General features: G+C 46.1%; 2 protein-coding genes across 4 annotated transcripts in view; one reads left to right on the top strand and one right to left on the bottom strand.

Moving 5' to 3' along the window:
* LOC140721392 (uncharacterized) overlaps positions 1-23,989 on the bottom strand; it is a 1,266,977-nt gene that overhangs the window by 960,019 nt on the left and 282,969 nt on the right. The window lies entirely within an intron of this gene.
* LOC140721388 (NACHT, LRR and PYD domains-containing protein 3-like) overlaps positions 15,911-23,989 on the top strand; it is a 40,127-nt gene continuing 32,048 nt past the window's right edge. For all 3 annotated transcript variants that reach the window (XM_073036232.1, XM_073036234.1, XM_073036231.1), the window contains exon 1: positions 15,911-16,058. The gene's annotated coding sequence lies outside the window, so the exon portion shown is untranslated. The remainder of the gene's footprint in view (positions 16,059-23,989) is intronic.

Below are 23,989 nucleotides of genomic sequence, written 5' to 3'. Positions count from 1 at the left end.
CGGAGTCTTCCGTTATAAACTCTATATGAACTCTATATTTTAGTAACAACGTGAATAAAGTGATATAAAACAAGGTAAGGTAAAGAGGTTAACAAAGTATATGTATGCAATATCAGGTTCCCAATCTTCCCCAGCTCAGGTGATTGGGTGATACAGTCTCACGGTGGGATGGTAAGTGATCAGTTCAGTTCGGGAATTTGGTTTGAGTAGAGTTGGAGAGAGAGAGTTAGAGTGTTGGTTTGTCTTCCAATGCCGATGTCGATCCTCACGTTCTCCTCCTGCTCCCGAAGCTCACAGTCACCGACTGTGACCACAAAAAGGGGATGCCGTCTTCTGTGGTGGAGCTATCAACCCCAGACCAGGGTTAAACACACCGATATCTCCGCACCGGTCACCCCTCCGTCCACACAGCGAGTAAAAACCCCGCCCTTGTCGTGGGCACACAAAGCTCACCAGTGTCCTCCTTGTCTCAGGGGTCGTGTGTCTCCTGTGGTGTGTCTTGTGTGTCTCTGGTGTGTGTCTCCTGTGGTGTGTCTTGTGTGTCTCTGGTGTGTGTCTCCTGTGGTATGTCTTGTGTGTCTCCTGTGCTGTGTCTTGTGTGTCTCTGGTGTGTGTCTCCTGTGGTGTGTCTTGTGTGTCTCTGGTGTGTGTATGATTAAAAAGTCAACGACCTTGTATATATCTCCAAGTGCTGAACACCAGCTGTCCATCACATAGCTCCGCCTTTCAGTTTCCAAGGCAACTCACAGACTTTCTGTCTCCCTACTGCTGAATTAGCACACAAGCTGTTCGCTCTCTCTCTCTTTCTCTCTCTCTCTCTCTCTCTCTCTCTCTCTCTCTCTCTCTCTCTCTCTCTCTCTCTCTCTCTCTCTCTCTCTCTCTCTCTCTCTCTCTCTCTCTCTCTCGTTTAAAGGAACAGTCAGCTTTAGAATAATCCTTCAGATCTCGTCACAATCTAAACATAGCTACAAGATCTGTGATATATTCGCATATTCTTAAGGAAGTTTTGTTGTCAGATTCTGAGCTGACGGCGAAAATTGCAAAATTTTTCAAAATTTCATGGACGTACATGTATGTGAAAGTCACGTGAGCCCTTTTCCCGCTCCCATTTTACCGCAGATCTGCCTTGTTTCCGAGGCTCCGCCCCCAGCTCTGATGAAATAAATTACGGTCCTGACTTTCCTTCAGTTCTGTGTTGAAGCGGGTCGGCGGCGGCGGCGGATCGTCTGTAGGGTCCGGATTAGGAGACGACCATCACCCCCAGAGTCGGGAATCCGTGAAAACAAGTTCTCATCGGTGAGTACTGAGCCTGGTCCCGAGTGTGGAAGTCTGATGTAAGGTAATGCATCCAGTTAACTTCCCCGATCTGGCGGCCTCTCTGCGCTTGCTGGACAGAACCTGCCGGGGTCGGTCTGTGTTGTGGGACCTTCACAACATACCGAATGAGATGAGCCGCCGCTCGGCCCCTCTTGCCCTGGTCCTAGGAGCGTGATGGGGCGGTGATACCGAGGCTGCACTCATCCATTGTGGTTTATCCCGGGAACTTTACCTTCATCACCCAGTCCCGCATCGGGTCCAAACCTGACCTGGATCGATAGCCGGTGTCTACAATGGAACAGCTTCTGCACTGCTGAAGTTCTGTAGAGCTGGAACTGCAAGCAGATTTATTGCACCTCGAAGGGGTTAAAACAGCAGCTGGTATTTTAGTTTAACCATTACAGAATGGCAGAGTGTTCAGTTTTCATTGTGGTCATAAGGAAACTCAGAGCATGTGAGGTTGAGAATGTAACTTCCTTTTTTCGTTTAGTTCTGGTGGGCCTCTTCCTCAGTCACCAGGGAAACAGCCCACCACAGCTTCAAGGAGTGTTGAAGATTTTTATCACTCTACACAGCCCTTTAGCAGAAATTCAGTGGCCACAGGATCCAGTGTGGATTCGAGGGTGTTTTGAGCATTTACTGTATGGAATTATGGAATATATAATGTCTGTGCTGGAATGAACAGATGACTAATGAATCTTGTGATTGTACTTATGCAGATCTTTTTTTTAGAATGTCACAAACATCTTGTCGTCGGTCAATATTTAGAATTAAAAAAAGAGAAAAATCTCTATACTCTGTTTCCAGGGCTATATTTACCGTTTAATATTGAAATATATTGTTCCTGTTCCACTACGGGAAAAGGGGCGACCAGCTGATTTGGTGTAGATTCCACTCAACAACAACATAATCAATAATATGCCCAGAGACATGATGAAATGTATCCGGGGCCATTTTGTAAATCACGGACCGAAAGTCAACTCGATCCCCGTCCAGACAACGGTCCTTCAGGTTACAATTCTGTCATGGGTTGGTGTAGGAGTGCTATTTTTTTTTTTGAACTGTGAATAGCTGAGACACCGCAGCACATTAGCGGCAAAAAGGAGCTCTGGGAGTGCTGGGCCATTCGTTATCATCCTGGGATGAGGAGTCCAGGAACATGGAATTTCCAGTGTTTGGTGTTCGCCCGATCTTGTTGCTTCTACAGATGGAACTGGACATTCCTCCCTCCGCGATGAAGCAGACGTCTCCGACAGATAGTCACGGGTTGGGAGGAATACTGATTACTGTGTGAGACAGGGGAAAGATGTGTGATCATCTTGGGGGTGGGTTGGGACCCTGTGAGGATGGGTCCTGGGACATCACACAGGTTTTGATACATATATAATGGACCCGTCGTTCAAGCTGCCCAGGAGTATGAGGTAATGCGTTAGTATTAATGCTCTGTGCTCAGATGTTTGGTTCTGGAGTTCCTTTGGAAGCAAAGAAAGAATAAGTTGCCACTCCTTCCCTCACAGTGAGAGGCTGTGAGTTAATGGGCAGTTCCGTGTTTGCAGCAGTAAATCCGGGGTTTAGTGTTCAATCCGTGTTTGGAAAGTCCCTCTCACTGTCCCCTACAGTCAGCTAGTGGGAGTCAAATAGAAACCCCAGAAGGAGAAGCTAAAGACAGACGTATCGATATTACAGAAGTACCAGCATTGCAGTGGTGTACAGGGAATTGCCGAGGCAGGAAGGGGAATTGGCCAGAATCACTCGCAGGGATGGCAGCAGAGCAGCAATCTGTGGGAAGTTGGAGGATTGGTGAGGTTGTAAAAACAAACAAAAGGCAACAAAAGTTGTTAAAAAAGCAGAGGTAGTACACCAAAGTAATCGAGCCGATAACATTAAAGAGGTTCCTAAAGGCCTCTTCAGATACATAAAGTGTAACAGAGAGGCACGACTGGATATCAGAACGCGGCAAACTGGGGATATAGTAAATGGGGACAAGGAATGGCGGACGAACTGAAGGTGTATTTTGCACCGATCTTCATGGAGGAAGTCACTAGCAGTATATTGGAAGCTCAGGGGGCATCAAGTGTGTGAAGTTACCAAAACCAGAGAGAGGTTTCTTGGGAAACTGAAAGGTCTGACATTAGATATGTCACCTGGACTTGATGGCGGGTACCCCAGAATGTGGACTCAGGGCACTTGGAAACCCGTCAGAAAATAGGCCGTAGTCTTGTCTGACAAATCTGATGGAGTTCTTTGAAGAAATAACAAGCAGGATAGACAAAGGGGAATCGGTAGATGCTGTGTATTTGGATTTTCAGATGGTCTTTGTTACGCTTCAACACGTAAGGTTGCTTAACAAGCTACGAGATCACGGTATTACAAGAAAGATTCTAATATTGATAAAGCACAGGGTTCTTTGTTGGGAACGATTCTTTTACATCATATGCTAATGACGATGGAATTGATGGCTTGTTTGCAAAGTTTGCAGACAGAACGAAGATTGGTAGAGGGGCAACTTACACAGGAAACTGGGCAATTAAATGGAACAATGTGTCGAGAAATGTATGGTCATGCACTTTGGCAGACGAACGAAAGGGTTAGTTATTTTCTAAGTACAAAAGAAAACTGAGGTGCAAAGGGACTTAGGGGTCGTTGTGCAGGATTCCCTGAAGGTTAATTTGCAGGTTGAGTCTGTGGTGAGGAAGGCAAATGCGATGTTAGCATTCATCTCAAGAGGACTAGAATATAAAAGCAACGATGTGATGTTGAATCGGTATAAAACACTGGTGAGGCCGCAGGTATTCTGAGCAGGTCTGGACATCTTCGAAAGGAATGTGGTGAAACTGCGGAGGGTTCAAAGGGTGTTCGCAAAAGCGATTCCACAATTGAATGACTTCTCATGTGAACCGCGTTTGATGGCTCTGGGCCAGTACTCACTGGAATTCAGAAGAATCAGTGGTGACTTTATTGAAACCTATCGAATGGTGAAAAGCTTTGATAGAGTTGATGTAGAGATAATGTTTCCTTTGGTTGGATACAATAAGAGCGGATGACCCTACTTCAGAATAGAGGGGCCCATATTAGAATATTGCGAGCAGGGATTTCTTTTACCAGAGAATGTTGAATCTGTGGAAGTTTGTTTGTTTGTTTATTTTTTGGCCACAGGCAGCTATGAAGGCCAGATCTTTATATATATTTAAGGCAGAGGTTGTTTGGCTCTTGAATGGTGAGGGCATGGAAGGATTTGATGAGACGGCAGGAGATTGGGAATGTGAGGAAAATTAGATCATCCATGATGAAAGTGCGGAGCAGACTCGATGGGCCAAATAGCCTAATTCTGCTCCTATATCGTATGGTTGAATGGAGATAGGACATAACTTAGAACATAGAACGGTACATCACGGGAACACGTTCTTTGGAATCAAACCTGGAATCATTTTCCTGAACCTCCTTTTAACCCTCTCCATTTCAATCATCCTTTCTCATGTTAGGGGCCCAAACCTGCGCACAATACTCTCAGTGTTGCCTCATCAGGACTCTATAAATTCTCAACAGTACATCCTTCTTTTTATATTATAGTCCTCTTGAAATGAATGCAAATATCCCATTTGCCTTCTTCACCACCGACTCAGCCTGTATACTAACCTGTTGGGAAAACTGCACAAGCACTCCCAAGTCTCTTTACGCCTTGGCAGTTTTTTTTTATTTTTGAAATTTTGGCCCAACCTGTCCATGATCTCCACACAATTAAATTGGGCAATCTGTTTGTTTTTATCATTCACCGAGGTGCAATGAAAATATTGTTTTGCATACCATCCATACAGATCAATAGAGCACAACTGAACATTCAGGTGATATAGGGTAAGTGGAGCTACAGAGTGTAGCAAAACATCATTGTTTCAGAGAAAACAAAGCACACTTTGGCATACGGTGCAAGGTCATAGCAAGTTGCATTGTGAGGTTAAAGTGCATCTTATCTAGCTGAGGTCCATTCAGTTTGCTTATAGCAGCAGTTTGGGAGCCGTCCTTGAGTCTGGTGATTTGTGTTTTCCACTGAGTGTCTAATCTTCGTCCCAGGTGGAAAGCGAGAATGGACAGGACTGTGAGTTTATTTTGCCTGCTTCACTGATACAACAGGAAGTTCATACACAGCTCATGGCGGGCAGTCTGGTTTTCGCAATGTCTACGGCTCTCTACAGTTCCTGGCAGTCATGAGTAAAGTAGTAGCAGTACGAACGCGTAAAGTATCCTGTTGGGATACTTTCTATGGTATGTTGATGAAATTTAGTAAAGGGTTTATAATTTATAAAAGAAGTACAAGTTCGTCACAGCATTGTGGGCCGAAGGGCATGTATTGTGCTGTAGGTTTTCTATGTTCTATGTACACCACTCGCTGTGAGATGTGGGGACGATGTCTGAGGCTTCTGGATAGTAAACACAAAGTACACTGCAGATGCTGTGGTCCAATCAACACGTACAACACGCTGGAGGAACTCAGCAGGTCGGGCAGCATCCGTGGAAACGAGCAGTCGACGTTTCGGGTCGAGACCCTTCGTCAGGTCTGAAGAAGGAGGAGGCAGGGGCCGTATAAAGAAGATGGAGGGAGGGTGTGAAGGAGAAGGCTGGTAGGTACCAGGTGAAAAACCTATCAGAGGGAAGATCAAGGGGTAGGGGAAGGGAAGCAGGGAGGGGATAGGCAGGAAAGGTGAAGAAGGAATGTAAAGGGAAAGTACCATGGGTAGCAGAAGAAGGCAGAATTATTAGATTGGCAGCTAGAAGAGGAGACTGAGTTAACGTAGGATGGAGAATGGAGAGGGAAGGAATTACCGGAAGTTGGAGAATTCGATGTTCATACCAAGGGGCTGGAGACTACCCAGACAGTATATGAGGAGTTGCTCTTTCAACCTGAGATGGCCTCATCATGCCAATAGATGGTAGATGAGGTGTTGCTCCTCCAACCTGAATTTTGCCTCATCATGGCATTAGAGGAGGCCATGTAGGGACATATGCGAATGGGAATTTGAAGCAGAGTCGAAGTTGGTGGCAGCCGGGAGATCCTGTCTGTTGGGGCGGGCAGGTTTCCGGGGTCGGTGAGTAGCAGATTCAGCTGTGTGACCCTGTGAAGTTGGGTCCAAGTGCAATGCACCCGGGGATGAAGCTGCTCAGGGTTTTGAGGTGTTGAGCCAGTATCTATTTTCTAAGCCCAGATGTTTGTTTCTGGAGTTCCATTGGAATTAATGACTGCTAATCTGGGGAGAGAATGAGTTCCCATTCCAGCCCTCTCAGATAGAGGCTGAGAGTAAATGGGCTGTTCCGTGTTTGCAACAGAAATAGACCCGTGAGTTTGATGTTCAAACTGTGTGTGGAAATCCACCCCGCCCCCACTGCCCCTGTTTCTCAGTCGATGGAAAACAGGAAGAACCTCAAAATGCGGGAGATCTAGACTAAAAATGGGAAATTGTTGACAATTTTAGATTCTTCATTTCAAAATGGCTGCAGTGCTAATATGTGTCACAATGGCACTCACAGCGTATGATGTAGAGTTTGTTATTTCCCTTTTCGGTTAAGTTTGGAGTGCCATTCCCTCCGTTTCCAGGGTAACAGCGCACCAGAGCTGCAGGAAGTGTTGAACATATTCATGGCTCTGTGGTCATCGCAGAGCAAGGGTAACAGAGTGGTAGTGGGAGGAAAGGATGCTGTGAGCATTGACTGTACGGGATGTATTACACCAGGTCCGGAATAGACTCAGAAATAACAAAACGGTGGGACGGGGTGGCATTTACACAGCTTGGGGTGTTGCCGACATTTTGCAATCAGTTACAAACTGCGCAATAAAATGAAGAGGAAAAACATACAGTTGTATGAAATTTAAAAAAAGTTTGGGAGAAAATACAGGAAACGCTCCGCAGATCGCCAGATTCCGCATTCCACTCTCTGAGTGAAGCAGTCTCCCTCAGATTCCCCTTAAATAGTTCGATTTTCACCCTAAACCCACGCAACCAACCTAAGGGGGTGAACGCCAACATGCCTTCTCCCTATTTATACCATCATAGTTTGCATACATTTAGCAGGGGTTCGCAACGGACCCCACGGATATTGTTAGGGATCCATGGTATAAAGAAGTTTGCGAACCCCTGTAACTCAGTTCCTTACATACCAGCAACATGTTATCCAAGGATGTATATTGTATGTATTTCTCTGACATTAAATGTGCCTTTGAAACCTTTGTCTGCCAGGGCTCCTGCAGTCTCTACGCTAGCCTGCCGCAAGGTCCGAGGGACACCTTGTCAGGCACTGGGTATTCATCCATCCTAATTCATGTCAACACAGCAAGCACCTGTTGTGCAATCTGTATACAATCCATGGCCCGACTCCCAGGTAAATATAGGCACAGAGAAGTTAGTAAAAATCTCCCCATCTCTTTCGGCTCCATTGGTAGATGAGAACGCTGATCCTCAGGAGAAATTTTGTGACAGTTATTGGGGCGGTGAGAAAACCACAAGTTTTCTCAATGAATTATCCTGCCACCAAACTGTCTGTTATCCATGGAAATGTGCACAATACAGTTGTGGTTTACAAAGTTCATGAGTGATTCTGGAATGGAAAAAAATAGTGTAGGAGGGGCTTTTAGTGTCTCCGGGCCTGTGCTCAATGGAAGGGCGGTGACTCTGGGAACAGCAACCTCAATGCAATCCTGCGGTCTGGGTAGATTGGATGGGGACAAGATGCTTCCAACAGAAGGAGAGTCTAGGATCTGAGGTCACCATCTGAACCCATTCAATTGTATCTGGGGACCTCCCCTTCCATCATTCTGTCGGTAGCAGGATCTGAATTGCACCTGTATCAATGCCGGGGGTTGATCGTAATTATAAGTTACTTGCAGACACAAGAATATAACGGAATATTTAACCACTTAATGGGAAAAAGAGTGAAATTCATGATTATCACCACAATGTATTGTGTGACGTCTTTTGTAAATATCCCATCGTGCACATTTAGAGCCGACAGGCAACATCCAACAATCTGTTTTGATTTTGCAACAGCTTCTGCACTACTGGAAGTTCAGAGATGGAACGACCAGCAGATGTACTGGAGGCACCTCGGGACAGGGTTAAAACAGCCACTGAAATTTTAGCTTCCCCATTACAAAATGGCTGAGAGCTCAGTATTTTTCTTTGTCATAATGAAACTCACAGCATGTGAGGTTGAGTTCCTTATTTCATATTTTCAGTTCTGCTGATCCGCTTCTCCACACCAGGGTAACAGCCCACAAGAGCTGGTGACCCACAGCCCGGTTCCCTGACCATTGAAAGCATCATCAGGTTCCAGTTCTGTTTGGGATGAGGGATTGTTAACTTTAAAACTGGGAATTGACAAGACACTGCAGCACCTTACCGACAAGAAAGAGTCCTGGGAGTGCTGGTGCTTGGGCTGTAATCCTGGAATGGGGCTCCAGAATTATGGGACTGGTAGTGTTAGGGTTTGGCTCTGGCCCAGGTTTGTGCTTCTGTCGATGAGGCTGAATGTTCCTCCTTCTGCAGTAGAGCAGGTTTCCGGTCGGGTTGTGGATAGAGGTTGTCGAACATGAGTTATGATGAAAGGTTGAACAAACTCTGTGCTGTAGTGGAATTAATTTAAATTGGGTGTTCCACACAAGTCCATTCCCCAGGAAAATTGCATCATTTCAATGTAAAATGTGGGTTGTTTCTATAGAGTGGTGCAGGCTGAGGTTTTCTCAATGAATTATCCTGCCACCAAATTGTCTGTTATACATGAAAATGTGCTCGTTAGAGTTGTTGTTTACAAGGTTCACAAGACCTATTCGGGAATGAAACGTTTGGGGCATGTGGTGTCTCTAGGCCTGTTCTCAATGAAAGAGTGGTGACTCTGGGAACAGAAACCTCGATGAACTGCTGAGGTCTGAGTGGATCCGATGGGGACAAGATGTTATGAAGACCGTGGCGGGTCTCATTAGCAAGAACGACGAATCAGCATACAGAGAAAAGGTGCAGTGGCTAACGGACTGGTGCAGAGCCAACAACCTGTCTCTGAATGTGAACAAAACAAAATAGATGGCTGTTGACTTCAGAAGAGCACAGAGCGACCACTCCCCGCTGAACGTCGACGGCTTCTCCGTAGAGATCGTTACGAGCACCAAATTTCTTGGTGTTCACCAGGTGGAGAATCTCACCTGGTCCCTCAACACCAGCTCCATAGCAAAGAAAGACCAGCAGCGTCTCAACTTTTTGCGAAGGCTGAGGCAAGTCCATCTCCCACCCCACATCTTCATCACATTCTACAGGGGTTGCATTGAGAGCATCCTGAGAAGCTGCATCACTGCCTGTTTCGGAAATTGCACCATCTCGGATAGCAAGACCCTGCAGCGGATAGTGGGGTCAGCTGAGAAGATCATCGGGGTCACTCTTCCCGCCATCACGGACATTTACACCACACGCTGCATCCGCAAATCTAACAGCATTGTGAAGGACCCACGCACCCCTCACACAAACTCTTCTCCGTCCTGCCATTTGCAAAAAGGCACCGAAGCATTCGGGCTCTCACGACCAGACTATGTAACAATTTCTTCCCACAAGCCGTTAGACTCCTCAATTCCCAGAGTCTAGTCTGACGCCAACCTACACACGCAGACACACACACAGACACTCACACACACACAGACACACACATACACAGGCACACAGACACACACACACACACACACACACACACACTCACAGACAGACACATACACACACACACATACACAGACACACACAAACACACACGCACAGTCTCACACACAGAAACATACAGACACACACACACAGAGTCTCACACACAGACACGCAGACATTCAAACACACACAGACACTCTCTCACTCACACACACACAGAGTCTCACAGACAGACACACACACACAGACAGTCTGACACACACACAGGCACACACGCAGACACACACACACACTCACACAGACAGACACAAACACACACAGTCTCACACAGAGACACCCACAGAAACACACACACAGACAATCTCACACACACAGACACACACGCAGACACACACACAGACACTCACACACACAGACACTCACACACACAGACACACACATACACAGGCACACAGACACACAGACACTCTCTCTCACGCACACAGAAACACACACACAGACTCACACACACAGACACACACAGAGACACACACACAGACACACACACGGGCACACACACGGGCACACACACAGACACACAGGCACTCTCTCTCTCACACACAGTCACACACACACACACACACAGACACACAGAGACACTAACGCAGACACACACAGACACACACACGGACACACACACACACACACACACACACACGGACACACACACACACACACACACACACACACACACACACACACACACACACACACACACACACACACACTGCCTTTGCAATTGCTCATTGCTTCTTCAATTCCTGCTAAAACATGGCTTACATTTACATTTACATCATTTATTATTATATTGTAATTTGTCCTCTACTGTTCCTGTTGTCTTGTTTATTAATTATTGTACTGGCTTGCTCTGTTTTGTGCACGTTATGTATTCCAGTGTAGGTCTGAAGTCCATTGCAGTCTTGTGTTGTTTCAGGTAGTCCAGTGTAGATTTCTGCCGTTTCATGTAGCACCAGGGTCTTGAAGGAATGTTGTTTCGTTTTTACTGTGCACTGTACCAGCGGTTATTGTAGAAATGAGAATAAAAGCGACTTGATCCTGATGTTTTCAAGAGCAGAAGAATCTAGGATCTGAGGTTACCATCTCAACCCATTAAATTTTATCTGAGGACCTTCTCTTTCATCATTCTGTCCGGTCGCAGGATCTGAATATCACATATCAATGCCCGGGGTTGATCGTAGTTATAAGTTACTTGCAGACACAAGAATATGACGGAATTTTTAACCACTTATTTGAACAAAGAATGACATTTCAGAGTTATCACCACAATATTTTGTGTGATGCCTTTTATAAATATCCTATAGTGGACATGAAATTCAGCAGACAGACCGCATTCAAGAACCTGTTTTTATTTTGGAACAGATTCTGCACTACTGGAAGTTCAGAGAGGGAACGACCAGCAGATTTACAGGATGCACCTCGAGACAGGAGTAAAACAGTCACTGGAATTTTAGCTTCTCCATTACAAAATGGCTGAAAGCTCAGTATTTATCTTTGTCATAATGAAACCCAGAGAATGTGAGGTTGAGTTCCATATTTCATATTTTCAGTTAGTTCTGCTGAGCCGCTTCTCCATCAGCAAGGTAACAGCCCACCAGAGCTGCAAAGAGCGTTCAACATTTTTATCGCTCACGACAAATGGTCTCGGCTCGAAACGTTGACTGCTCGTTTCCATGGATGTTGCTCGACCTGCTGAGTTCCTCCAGCTTGTTGTACATGTTGATCAGTTTCACGTTCTGTTTGGAATGGGGTGGGGGGTGTTAATTTTAGAACTGGGAATAGCTAAGACACTGCAGCATATTACCGACAGGAAAGAATCTTCCGAGTGTTGGTGCTTCGGTTAAAATTCCGGAATGGGGCTCCAGGATTATGGAACTGGCAGTGTAGGGGTTTGGCTTTGGCCCTTGTTTGTGATTCTACAGATGAGGCTGGATGTTCCTCTTTCTGCAGTAAAACAGGTTTCCGGTCGGGTGGTTGTATATAGGTTGTAGGGCATGAGCAACGAGAGGTTGTGGAAACTCTGTCCTGCAGGGGAATTAATTTAAATTGGGTGTTCTACACAAGTCCATTCCCCAGGAAACTTGGATCATTTCACCGTAAAACTTGGGTCGTTTCTATAGAGTGGTGCAGGCTGAGGTTTTCTCAATAAATTATCCTGCCACCAAATTGTCTGTTATACATGAACTCGTTAGAGTTATTGTTTACAAAGTTCACAACAGTGATTCGGGAATGAAACGTTTGGGGCATTTTGTGTCTCTGGGCCTGTTCTCAATGGAAGAGTGTGACTCTGGGAACAGAAACCTCGATGAAATGCTGAGGTCTGGGTGGATACGATGGGGACAAGGTGTTATGGGGACCGTGGCGGGTCTCATTTCTAAAAACGACGAGTCAGCATACAGAGAAGAGGTGCAGTGGCTAACGGACTGGTGCAGAGCCAGCAACCTGTGTCTGAATGTCAACAAAACAAAATAGATGGTTGTTTACTTCAGAAGAGCACGGAGCAACCACTCCCCGCTGAACATCGACGGCTCCTCGGTAGAGATCGGTAAGAGCACCAAATTTCTTGGTGTTCACCTTGCGGAGAATCTCACCAGGTCCCTTAGCACCAGCTCCATAGCAAAGAAAGTCCAGCAGCGTCTCAATAGACAATAGACAGTAGGTGCAGGAGTAGGCCATTCGGCCCTTCTAGCCAGCACCGCCATTCACTGTGATCATGGCTGATCATACACAATCAGTACCCCGTTCCTGCCCTCTCCCCATATCCCTTGACCCCGCTATCTATAAGAGCTCTATCTAACTCTGTCTTGAATGCATCCAGAGACTTGGCCTCCACTGCCTTCTGGGGCAGTCCATTCCACATATCCACCACTCTCTGGGTGAATTAATTTATATTGAGTGTTCTACACAAGTCCATTTCCCAGGAACCTTAGATCACAACTTGGGTTGTCTCTCTAGAGTGGTGTAGGCTGGGCTGAGACTTGATAAGATTATGATAGGCAAAGGGAGAGTAGATAGACAATATCTTTCTCCCAGAGTTGAAATGTCTAAAGCCGGACGTCATGCATTTAAATTGAGGTCGGGTTGTTTCATCGGAGGTGTGAGAGACAAGTTTTTTTTTCCCCCACAGAAAGTGGTGTAGCTGGAAGGTCCTGCCTAGGATGGTGCCAGAGGCCGATATAATGGGAACTTGTAAGAGATATTTAGATGGGCACGTGAACGTGAGGGAAATGGAAGGATTGTGGGAATTGTGTAGGCAGGATGAATTAGTTTAGTTGGACAGTTGATTTCAAATATAATTGGCTTGGCACAACATTGTGGGCCGAATGGCCTGTTCCGGTGCTGTACTGTTCTATGGTCTGTGTCTGCTGTTGAGAGGTTTCGGGGTAACGGAGGCAAAAGGAGTGAGTGGGAACAACAGGTCAGCTGGAGCCCAATGTGGGGAATGTGAGATCACCGAGTTCTGTCGGAGAAACGGAAACACTGAGTGTGTTTAAAGACTGAAGTGCAGTGGGTAGGGAGAGAAGTCAAAGGTACAGTGAACTTATTGTAACAGCTATTTGGTATAAGTTGGTCGATCTCTCACATTTTCGTGCCCTTTCATGATCTCTCTCACTCTCTCTCTCTCTGTCTCCATCTCTGGAGACAGATTGTGAATCTACTTCTATTATCAACCTCCTGATCCTCATGATAATCTCGACCATACCTCTTCCCAACCTATCATCTTTAAGATACTCTTCACTCTTCTCAGTTTTCTTGCATCCGCTGAACTTGATCCCACTATGGATGCTGTCCTCACCCGCATCACCTCCATTTCTAGTACGTCCGTGCTCACCCCTTCCCACCGCCCTCCTAGTGATGGAGTTCCTCTTGTCCTTGTCTACCACGTCTTCAGCCCCTGCAACTTCCACCATCTCCAAAGAGATCTTACAACTAAACACCACCCCACTCTGTTCTTTCAACAGGGATCACACCCTCCACAATTCCCTTGTTCATTCATCCCTCCTCACTAATCTCCCTCCAGCCACTTAGCCCTGCATACGGCCTAAGGGCTACACCTACCCGTACACCCCCTCCCTCAACTCCATTCAGACAGAAAACAGTCCTTCCAGGTGAGCCAACACTTCACCTGCGTACCTGCTGGGGTCATCTATTGTGTCCGGTGCTCCCGATGCGTCCTCCTTTACATTGGTGAGACCCGCCATAAATTGGGAGACCGTTTTGTCGTGCATCTCTGTATCATCTGCCACAAGGGGGACTTTGCAGTGGTCAGACATTTTAATTCGGATTCCCATTCAGAGGTCTCGACCGATGGCCTTCTCTTGTGCCAGAATGAGACCACCCAGTGGGTGGAGGAGCACGATATATTCCATTTGGGTTCCCTCCAACCTGATTGTATGAATATTGAATTCTCCTTCCAGTAAACAAATTCCGCTCCCCACCCACTTCTCTATTCCCCACTCTGAACTTCCATTTCTGCTCACCAGCTATTTACTTCCCCCTGGGTCCCCTCCTTCCCTTTCTCCTATTGACAATGCTCCGATTCTTTATTCTCCAGCCCTTGACCCGCCCAACACTTGACTTCACCTATCACCTCCAGCTCGCCTCTGTCTCTTCCCCCTGGGTCCCCTCCTTCCCTTTCTCCTATTGACAATGCTCCAATTCTTTATTTTCCAGCCCATGACCCGCCCAACACTTGACTTCACCAATTACCTCTCAGCTTGCCTCTGTCTCTTCCCCGATCTTTTTATTCAGATCACTTCCCCTCCTCCACGGGAATGAAAAAAGGCTGGTGGTCCAAAATGTCGACTGTTTACTCTTGTCCAAAGATACTGCCTGTTGTGCTGAATTCCCCCGGCATTTTGTGTGTGTTGCTTTGGATTTCCAGCATCTGCGGGCTTTCTCGTGTTTGAAGTAATTATTTGGGCTTTGTTGAGATTGTACCTGGAATATGGTGTAAAATCCAGCTCCTCATACTAACACGGGTTATACAGACCAAAGAACAAACTGCCGGAGGAACTCAGTGGGTCGGGCAACATCTGTGGATGGAAATGGACCGTCAACATTTCGGGCCGAGACCCTCCCTCTGTACTGAGAGTGGACGGGAAATAGTCAGAGGAAAGAGGTGAAGGGTGGGGATGGGGCAAGAGCTGGAGAGTGAGAGGTGGATCCAGGTGAGGGGGGGAGGTGGGACAATGGAAATAGTGACAGGGGTGGGAGATGTGTGGTTGGGGTAACGTGGGCTGCAGAAGATATTTAATTCCATGGAGGATTATCGAAGAGGTTAGAGAGTATTTGTTATAGAGATTGACCAGACTGATTCCTGGAGGACGATGAAGTCTCAGGGATGGTCTTCACATAAATCAGAGGCCGGCGATGTGTGGAGACCGAAGGGATCGAGGAAATGAGGATCGTGGAGAAACATGTGGCTGAGATGGGAAAGCAGCCGCCATCTTGTTGATGGTTGAGGGGCTGAATGACCACCGCTTGCTGTTTCTTAATTGATATTTCAGTGTTCCTGTCCAGTGAGGCTCAGGAGGAATGTGAATAGAAATTAGTGTTTAAAAACATAGAAGTCGTTTCAATGAATCCTGCACATTTCCTCTTCGGGTGGTAATTATGGATCGGACCGGGATGGGAATTGAACCCGTAACTATGAGAACCGGGAGGTGGAGAGATGGGGACGGGGAAGATACAGAGGGAAAAATTAACAATGTAGCTGGTGTAAATATGAAATAATGTGTAAAATGCGGCAGGTAGCTCGGGCAGTGTGAGATGGGCGAGGAGCGGAGTCAGCGGTTCGGACGGGAGGCCCTCCACCCATCGCCTGATCCACTTTTTGTTCCCATTTCAAACGCAGATCAGCAGCATCTGCGCTTTTCGCTTCCGAGGCCCAGCCCCCGGTCTCACAGTCTCCGGATGGGCGGTGGTTTTCGTTCCGTTCTCTGTTGAAGCGGATCGTCGGCAGGGAGCCGGTGGACCGATCGCTGTCTGCGGGACAAATTGATCAAGTTCCCATCGGTGAGTATTGATAACCGGTCACTCGGGGTGAACGCGACCGACAATTTCCCATCGGTGAGTACTGAAGCCGAACCCGGGAGCGGGGAACCTGATGTTGGGCAGAGAGTCCCGTCAACTTCCCCGAACTGGCGGTCTCGTCCCGCTTCCTGGATCCAACCTGTCGTGGTTGGTCCCGGTTATGGGACCTTCACACCAAACCGCCTGCGGTGAGCCGCCACTCAGCCCCTGGTGTTCTGGTCCCAGGAGCGCGATGAGGTGGTGATGCGGAGACTGAACCCATCCATTAAGATGTACCTGGTGAACTTTACCTCCATCACCCGGCCCGGTATCGGATCCAAATTTCACCTGGATCGACGCCTGGGGTCGATAATTGTTTTACATATTTCCAGCACACTGGAAGCGGCCGTTCGGGCTGTTGTGTTCTTGCAGACAGAGGGTTAAACAAAGTAATCGGACCCCCGGGACACTGCTCCACGTGTATGAGAAGTTCATCTTTCCCCCGTTCAGACAGGACAGTGAGATCCAGATCTCTCACGTCCTCTTGGGGGACTGGGAAGTTTATTTCCATCTTCTGTCCATTGCTACGACTCGCCGAAATGTTGACAGTGTTTCCCGATATCTGGCCCTATTCATACGAGAATTACAGTCTTGTTCATTTCTCTGGGTTTCTCTGAATTGTGCACAATCGCTCTGGAATTTCCAAAGGAGCAACCAGGCTGTCTAATATTTCCACGCGATTGGAACGGGGAATCTTTATTTTGTTTTCCATGTACAGAGGTTGAGTGAAAATCGTGTCTCCGGTATTCTCCACACAAATCAATACATTGCAGCAGTACATTGAGGAAAACAAATCATCCTGGTTACAGAGAAAGTGCAGTGCAGGTAGATATGTGGTGCAAGGTCACATCGATTTAGACTGTGAGGTCAGGAGTCCACTCATCACGCAGTTCGCTTCAAACAGCAGAATGGACACCATCCTTGAGCCCGGTGGCATGTTTCTGTTCTATTTTATCTTCGCCCCTATGGAGAATTAGAAGTGAGAATGTTCAGGGTTGTGGGGATCTTTCATTATGTTGGCTGTTTTACTGAGGCAGTGGGAAGTGTAGACAGAGTCCATGGAGGGGAGGTTGGTTTCTATGATGTACTCAGCTGTGTCCACAGTTCTCCGCTATTTCATTCAGTTACAGGAAGAGCAGTAGCTATATGAAGATGTGAAGTATCGGGATGGGATACTTTCTGCGGTGAATTGATAAAGTATGTCGAGTAGAAAATGACATATACCAAAATTCTTATTGTTTGTTCTGGTTTTGTTTTATTGGAATCTGTTATCTGCTCGTGCGTACTATTATTTCAGCGTCTGTGTATTGCGGGAGGAACATCAGAGATCGCCCTTGATCCCATTCTCCCATCTGGCTCCATTTGCTTATCCCCTGCCAATCTGGTTCAACCTCTATCCAGCCTCTGTCCCACCAACTCAGTGATATATATCAACCATATTATCCAACCTCTGTCCAGCCTGTATCCCACCACCTCAGTGATATATATCAAGCATCTTATTCAACCTCTGTCCAGACTGTTCCCATTGCTGCAATTATATATTTCAGCAATCTGTCTTTCAAACTTTGTCTTCACTGTGAAGTTTTGCCTTGCATCTTTTCCAGAATTGTTTTTTTGACAGTTAGGACTGCCAGAGGTTTAATTGAACACATCACATGGCAGAGTAAAAGCAGCCATTTCAATTTTAGTTTCACCGTTACAAAATGGTTGTAGAGTTAACCTTTGCCATAATGGAACCCATAGCATCTGAAGTTGAGTTATTTCATTTTTCGGTGAGCCACTTCCTCTGTTTCCAGGGTAACAGCTCGTCAGAGCTGCAGCAAGTGTTGCACTTTTTATCGCTCTGTGGTCACCGCCTCTCAGGGTAGAGACAGTGGCCTCGGGAGCAAATGTAACAGAGTGATAGTGGGAGGAAAGGATGCTGTGAGCATTGGCTGTATGAGATGTGTTACACCAGGGTCAGAATGAACTCAGAACTAACAAATTAGTTAGGGTGGGTGTGGCATTTACAGTTCAGGGTGGCAATCAGTTACTATCTGTGCATTAAAATGAAGAGGGAGAAAATACAGTTGCAGGACATTTAAAGTAAGGAGGTGAAAATACTGGAAACGCTCAGCAGATCAGCAGCATCTTGGACAGTCTTGCTTCTGGAACTGGGTCTTCCACCATTTGTCCTTTCAGAGATGTAGTCTGATGTACTGAGCTCCCAGCATTTTCTACTTTATAATTTTACATTTTGTTCCTGCTACACTGCAGGAAACATGGCAGCCAGCTGTGCTGGGCAAGATCCCACACAGCAGGAAGATTGTGATCAAATGTGCTCGGTTTAGCTGCTGGGGTCAGGCTGAATTGTATCCGCATCCTCTATACAGACCGGGGAACCAGCCTGAGCACCGGCCCCGGCAAAGGGCCATTAGGTTCCAATTCCACCTTAGTTTGTGTATCGGAAATTGCAGAAACACCACGGCAAATTGCCGGCACCAAAGCGTCTTTAAATGGGTGATGATATTAGGCTGGTGATTCTGAGGATATGGAACTGGCAGTATACGGGCTTCAGTCCAGGTTGGTATTTCGACAGCTGGGATCGGAATTTTCTCAGTCTGCAGTGAAGCTGAAATCCCAGGATGTTGGGCATTGGTTGTGGGGAAATCACCGTCTACACTGCCCAATAGGACATCATATCTGTCAAGTATTTTGGAGATTATTTAAGAGTTAACTAGGGAGTTAGTTGAATTTGGGCAGTGATGTTGTTCATTTGAACTTTGGTAAAGTCTGTAACAAGATCCCGCATGTCAGCTGATCGGGAAGGTTCGGTCACGTGAGATTCACAGGGAGCTGGCGAAGTGGATTCACACCGGGCTCGAGAACAAGACGCAGAGGGAGATGATTGAAGATGTTTTTTTTTTTGCGAATGGAGGCCTGTGTCGTGTGTCAATATCGAGACCTCTGTAGTTCATTGTTCATGCCATTGATTTGTATGGGGATACACAAGGCCCGATTAGCAAGTTTGAAATGAATTGAATTAAATTGAATTGATTTCTTACATCCTTCACAATATGAGGTGTAACAATCTTTACGTTACGTAAAATAAATGTCCAAGGTATAAATGTCCAAAGTGCAATCAAAGTAATTTGTAATAATCTCTAATAAATTGAACAGTCCATAGAATATAGAGTGCTCTTAAATCATCTTATTTCATCTGATGGCCTGGTGGAAGAAGCTGTCCCGGAGCCTGTTGGTCCTGGCTTTTATGCTACGGAACCGTTTCTCGGATGGTAGCAGCTGGAATAGATTGTGGTCGGGGTGACTCTGGTCTACGATGATCCTCCAGGCCCTTTTTACACGTCTGTCCTTGTAAATGTCCTGAATCATGGGAAGTTCACAACTACATATGCGCTGGGCTGTCTGCACCACTCTCTGCAGAATCCTGCCAATGAGGGAGAAAATGTCGACGTGGGTTATTTCATCTGATGGCCATAGTGGTTGGGGTGACTCTGGTCCACGATGATCCTCCAGGCCCTTTTTAAACATCTCTCCTTGTAAATGTCCTGAATCATGGAAAGTTCACAACTACATATGCGCTGGGCTGTCTGCACCACTCTCTGCAGAATCCTGCCAATGTTCCCACACCAGGAGGGGTGGCCTGCTTGTATGTTTGACTCAACTGTATCCACGGTTCTCTGCTGTTTCATGTAGTCATGGGCAGAGCAGTAGCCGTACGAAGGCGGGAAATATCCCGATCGGACACATTCCATGACGCATTGATCAGGTTTGGTAAGGGGCAAAGGCCATGTGCCAAATTTCTTATTGTTTGTTCTAGCTTTTTCGTTTTAGGATACCTCAATGATAAGTATTAGCAATCTTTCTTCTGATCTATCTTTGTATTCTAATGTGTTCTAGTTCACCATTTACTTCATTGAACTTTTCTATGCCATTTGCCCCTACAATTAAAGAAAGGGTCCATAAACCCCAGGTTGGGAACCCCCCTAGAGATATAGAAATCTATGATGGTATAAATAGGGTGAATGTAGGTGGGCATTTTCCCCTAAGGTTGGGTAAGATCATGGATTCCGGGCAAAAGGTGACACATTTAAGGACAATCTGAGGGGGAACTACTTCACTCAGAGGGTGGTACGAATCCGGAACCAGCACAGAGCAGAAGTGAGAGATGAAAGTTCGATTGTAGTATTTGAGAGATGTTTGGGGAGGTACATGGATGAGGGAGGTATAGAGGGCTGTGGTCTGTGTGCAGGGGGATGGGACCAGACCGAACATGGCACGGACTGGATCGACTAACAGTCCTGTGTCTGTGCTCTAAGGGCTCTGTGAATCTACATTGACACTTGTACACATAATCGACATTTATTGCAGGCGGGTTGTATCCAACAATGTGCTTTTATTTTGGACCAGCGTCTACATTGCTGAGAGTTCAGTAGAGCTGGAACTACCAGGAGATTTACTGAATGCTCCTGGAAAGGGTAAATACAGCCACTGGAATTTTAGTATAACCATTACAAAATTGTGCGGAGAGAGAGTGGCCTCAGATACGAGGATGCCTTGAGCATTTACTGTCCGGGATGGAATGAAGAAGATTGTAGGGATTGTATTTGTGCAACTCTGTTCTGTGTTACGTATTCGGGCAACAATAATATAGATGAGTTAGGCAAGGGGTTTTATAACGAATAACACGTTTATTAAACACAGATAACAAACCCCCTTCAAATGTAAACAAACCCAAACAATGGTCCGAGCTGAGCTGCTGGCAGCTGGTCAGACAGTTCTTAATAGCTTTGCAGTCCCAAACAGTCTTTAAAGCAGTATTGAAAAGAACTCAGTTCTCTAAAGCGAATTGCCGAATGAAAACAGTTCAAAGAACGATATGCCGACAGTTCAAAAGCTCACGGTACTTTTAAAAGGAGAGACTTTTTAAAGCGATTTAAATTCTCTTCCACGTCGATGTCCTTCGATTCCCAGCGTCGAACTCCCACGTCGAATTTTATCAAATATAACAACTTAAAGTGACTGACCTTCCTTCCAAAATATTCTCAATCTCCCGCTTTTCCCAGCGGAGACTATCGTGAGAATAGTAAACGAAATCCTTCCGAATGAGGATCACACAAGGTCGAAGTCAATCCATCGAAAATCGATTCTTCTCGATTTGTCTTCCAAACTTCACTCTCCATTAGCAAAGAAACCGTTGGCTCTGACCTTTTAAACTTTAGGCATTATATAAAACTTCATTTTTAACTAAACTGCGTCATCACATTAAATCACACAGTAACATGAAGTCATCTTGGCAAATCCAGCCACGAACTGGCCCACCCGACAGGGTGGGTCTTCCTTTTATACCCTGTAGAAAAAACCTGTCACATGACCTCTACTGGCGGGAAAATGACATCACTCCACCATTACCTCATGTCCAGTATAACTTCAACCCCAGTCACGTGACAAGGGTACCACTATCACGTGTCACGGGTACGTAACATCTGGGTGTCAAACATTTTGCAGTCAGTCAATCGTTTCTGCATCAAAAGAACAAAATGAAATCTCCTGTAGTGAGTTTCAAATGCTATATTTTCAATTTTGTATTTAAAACATTTTGTTCCTGTTACACGATGGGGAAGGTGGCTGGTAATTGACCTGGGCCACACCGCACTCAACAATAAAATAATGAACAAATGTGCTCAATGTAACTGTGGAGACAAGTTGAAATGTATCATCACCATCTTTGCGACACAATGCCCATGCTTCCCGTTGGATCCCTGTCCAGACAAAAGATCATCAGGCTCCAGTTCTGTCATGGGTTGGTGTGGGAGTGTAAGTTTTTGAACTGGGATTAGCTGAGACACTGCCGCATATTACCGGCAGCAAAAAACCCTGGGAGAGCTGGTGCTTGAGATAGAATCTTGGGATGGGGGCTCCAGGAATATGGAACTGTCAGTGTCTGGGCTTCGGTCTAGGTTGGTGCATTGACAGATGGGGCTGGATGTCCCTCCTTCCGCAATGAAGCAGACGTCTCCGCGGGCTGGATATTGCTAGCGCGAATCTCTCGGTGTGAGATGTGGGAACAGCCACTGTGAGACGTGGAAAAGATGTGCGAGGCTGTCGGTGTGGGCTGTGATCCTCTGAGGTTGCATCCTGGGATACCACACATGTTTTGACCCAGATAAAATAAATCAGGGGATCAAGTTGTCCGCGTTTATGCGATGTTGAGCGAGTATTTCTGTTCTGTGCTCACATGTTTGGTTCTGAAGTTCCTTTGGAAGCAAAGCAGAGAATGAGTTCCCATTCCATCCCTCACAGGGAGAGGCTGTGATTAAATATGCTGTTTTGTGTTTGCACCAGTAGAAATAGCCTGGGGTTTCAGAAATCAATTCACATTTGGACATTCCCCCTCACTGTCACCTGTCTACCTGCCAGTGGGAGTCAAACAGAAACTCATGATGCTGAAGATGGAACAGAACATGGAACAGTACATCACAGGAACAGGCCATTCGGCCACAATGGTGTGCCAAACCAGCAGAAAATCTAATCACCCCGCCAAAAAAAAAACCGAATGACTCCTACCTACACAATGTCCATATCCGCTCAATCTTCCTCAGACCCATGTGCCTATCCAAACGTGTCTTAAAAGCCTCCGATGTATTTGTTTCCACCACCATAACAGACAGCGCATTCCAGGTATCCACACCTCTCTGAGTAAAACAACTTACCCTCACATTTCCTTTGCATCTACACTTTCACACGTTCATTGCATGTCCTCTGGTATTAGACATTTTAAAACAGCGAAACGATACTCCCTGTCTACTCTACCTACGTCTTTCGTAATCTTATAAACCTCTATCAGATCTCCCCTGAGTCCGTACCGCTCCATGGAGAACAACCCGAGATTTTCCACTAAAACCTGGATGAATCCATTCTGACGAAAGGTCAGGAAACCGAATCGGTAACATTTTCCCTCTCCCAACAGCTGCTCCTTACCTGCTGAGCGTTTCTTGTGATTCCAGTTTCTCTTTATTACATTCACCTGGAACATTTTAAATCTCCTGCGAATGGATCAACGCACCAGCGCTCGTTTTGTGTCAGTTGATAGAAGAGCGAAGAACCCACACAGCTTTTCCCAGTACATTATCCTGGTACCAATTGTCCTGTATTTTTACCCCGGAAATGCATTCAGTACAGTTGTTGATAACAAGGTTCAAAGAATAATCCGAGGAATGATAAGCATTATGCATGTGGAGCATTTGATGGCCCTGGGCCTGTGTTCAGTGGAGTTCAAATGGTTGGCGGGTTAGGACAGGGGTTATTATTTGCACCGACTGAATGACAAGAAGTTTGGTTGCAGTGAGAATGAAGAGGGTGTCTGGATGAGACGGAGAGTCTGGGATCTGAGAGTGCCGCCTCAGAATAAAGAAGCTTCACTTTAAAACTGAGATGAGAGCAATTACTTTAGCCAAATGTTGGTTGATCTGTGGAATTTGATGCCACAGAGGGTTGTGGAGGCTGTCGTTGGGTATATTCATGTTCTGGATCGCTAAATAGGTTGCGTGCTATAGCAGGGAAGCAAGAATACGGTGTTGGAAAAAAAATCCTCCATGATTGATTTTGGAGCAGACTAGAATGACCGAATCACTTAATTCTACTCCTATGCATTATGATTTGTATCTTATACCATGACTGACTGATGACTTCTTTGTGTCCCATCACAAACAAGAGAAAATCTTCAGATGCTGCCAAGCAACACGCACAAAATGCTGGAGGAAATCAGCAGGCCAGGCAGCATCTATGGAAGAGAGTAGAGTCGACATACAGATGCTGCCTGGTCTGATGAGTTCCTGCAGCAATTTTGTGTGTGTTTCTTTGTATCCCATGTC

This window comes from Hemitrygon akajei, unplaced genomic scaffold (genome assembly GCF_048418815.1).
Source record: "Hemitrygon akajei unplaced genomic scaffold, sHemAka1.3 Scf000054, whole genome shotgun sequence".
Taxonomy (NCBI): Eukaryota; Metazoa; Chordata; class Chondrichthyes; order Myliobatiformes; family Dasyatidae; genus Hemitrygon; species Hemitrygon akajei.
Note: the sequence above shows the minus strand (reverse complement) of the source record. Positions and strands in the feature narration are given on the sequence as shown.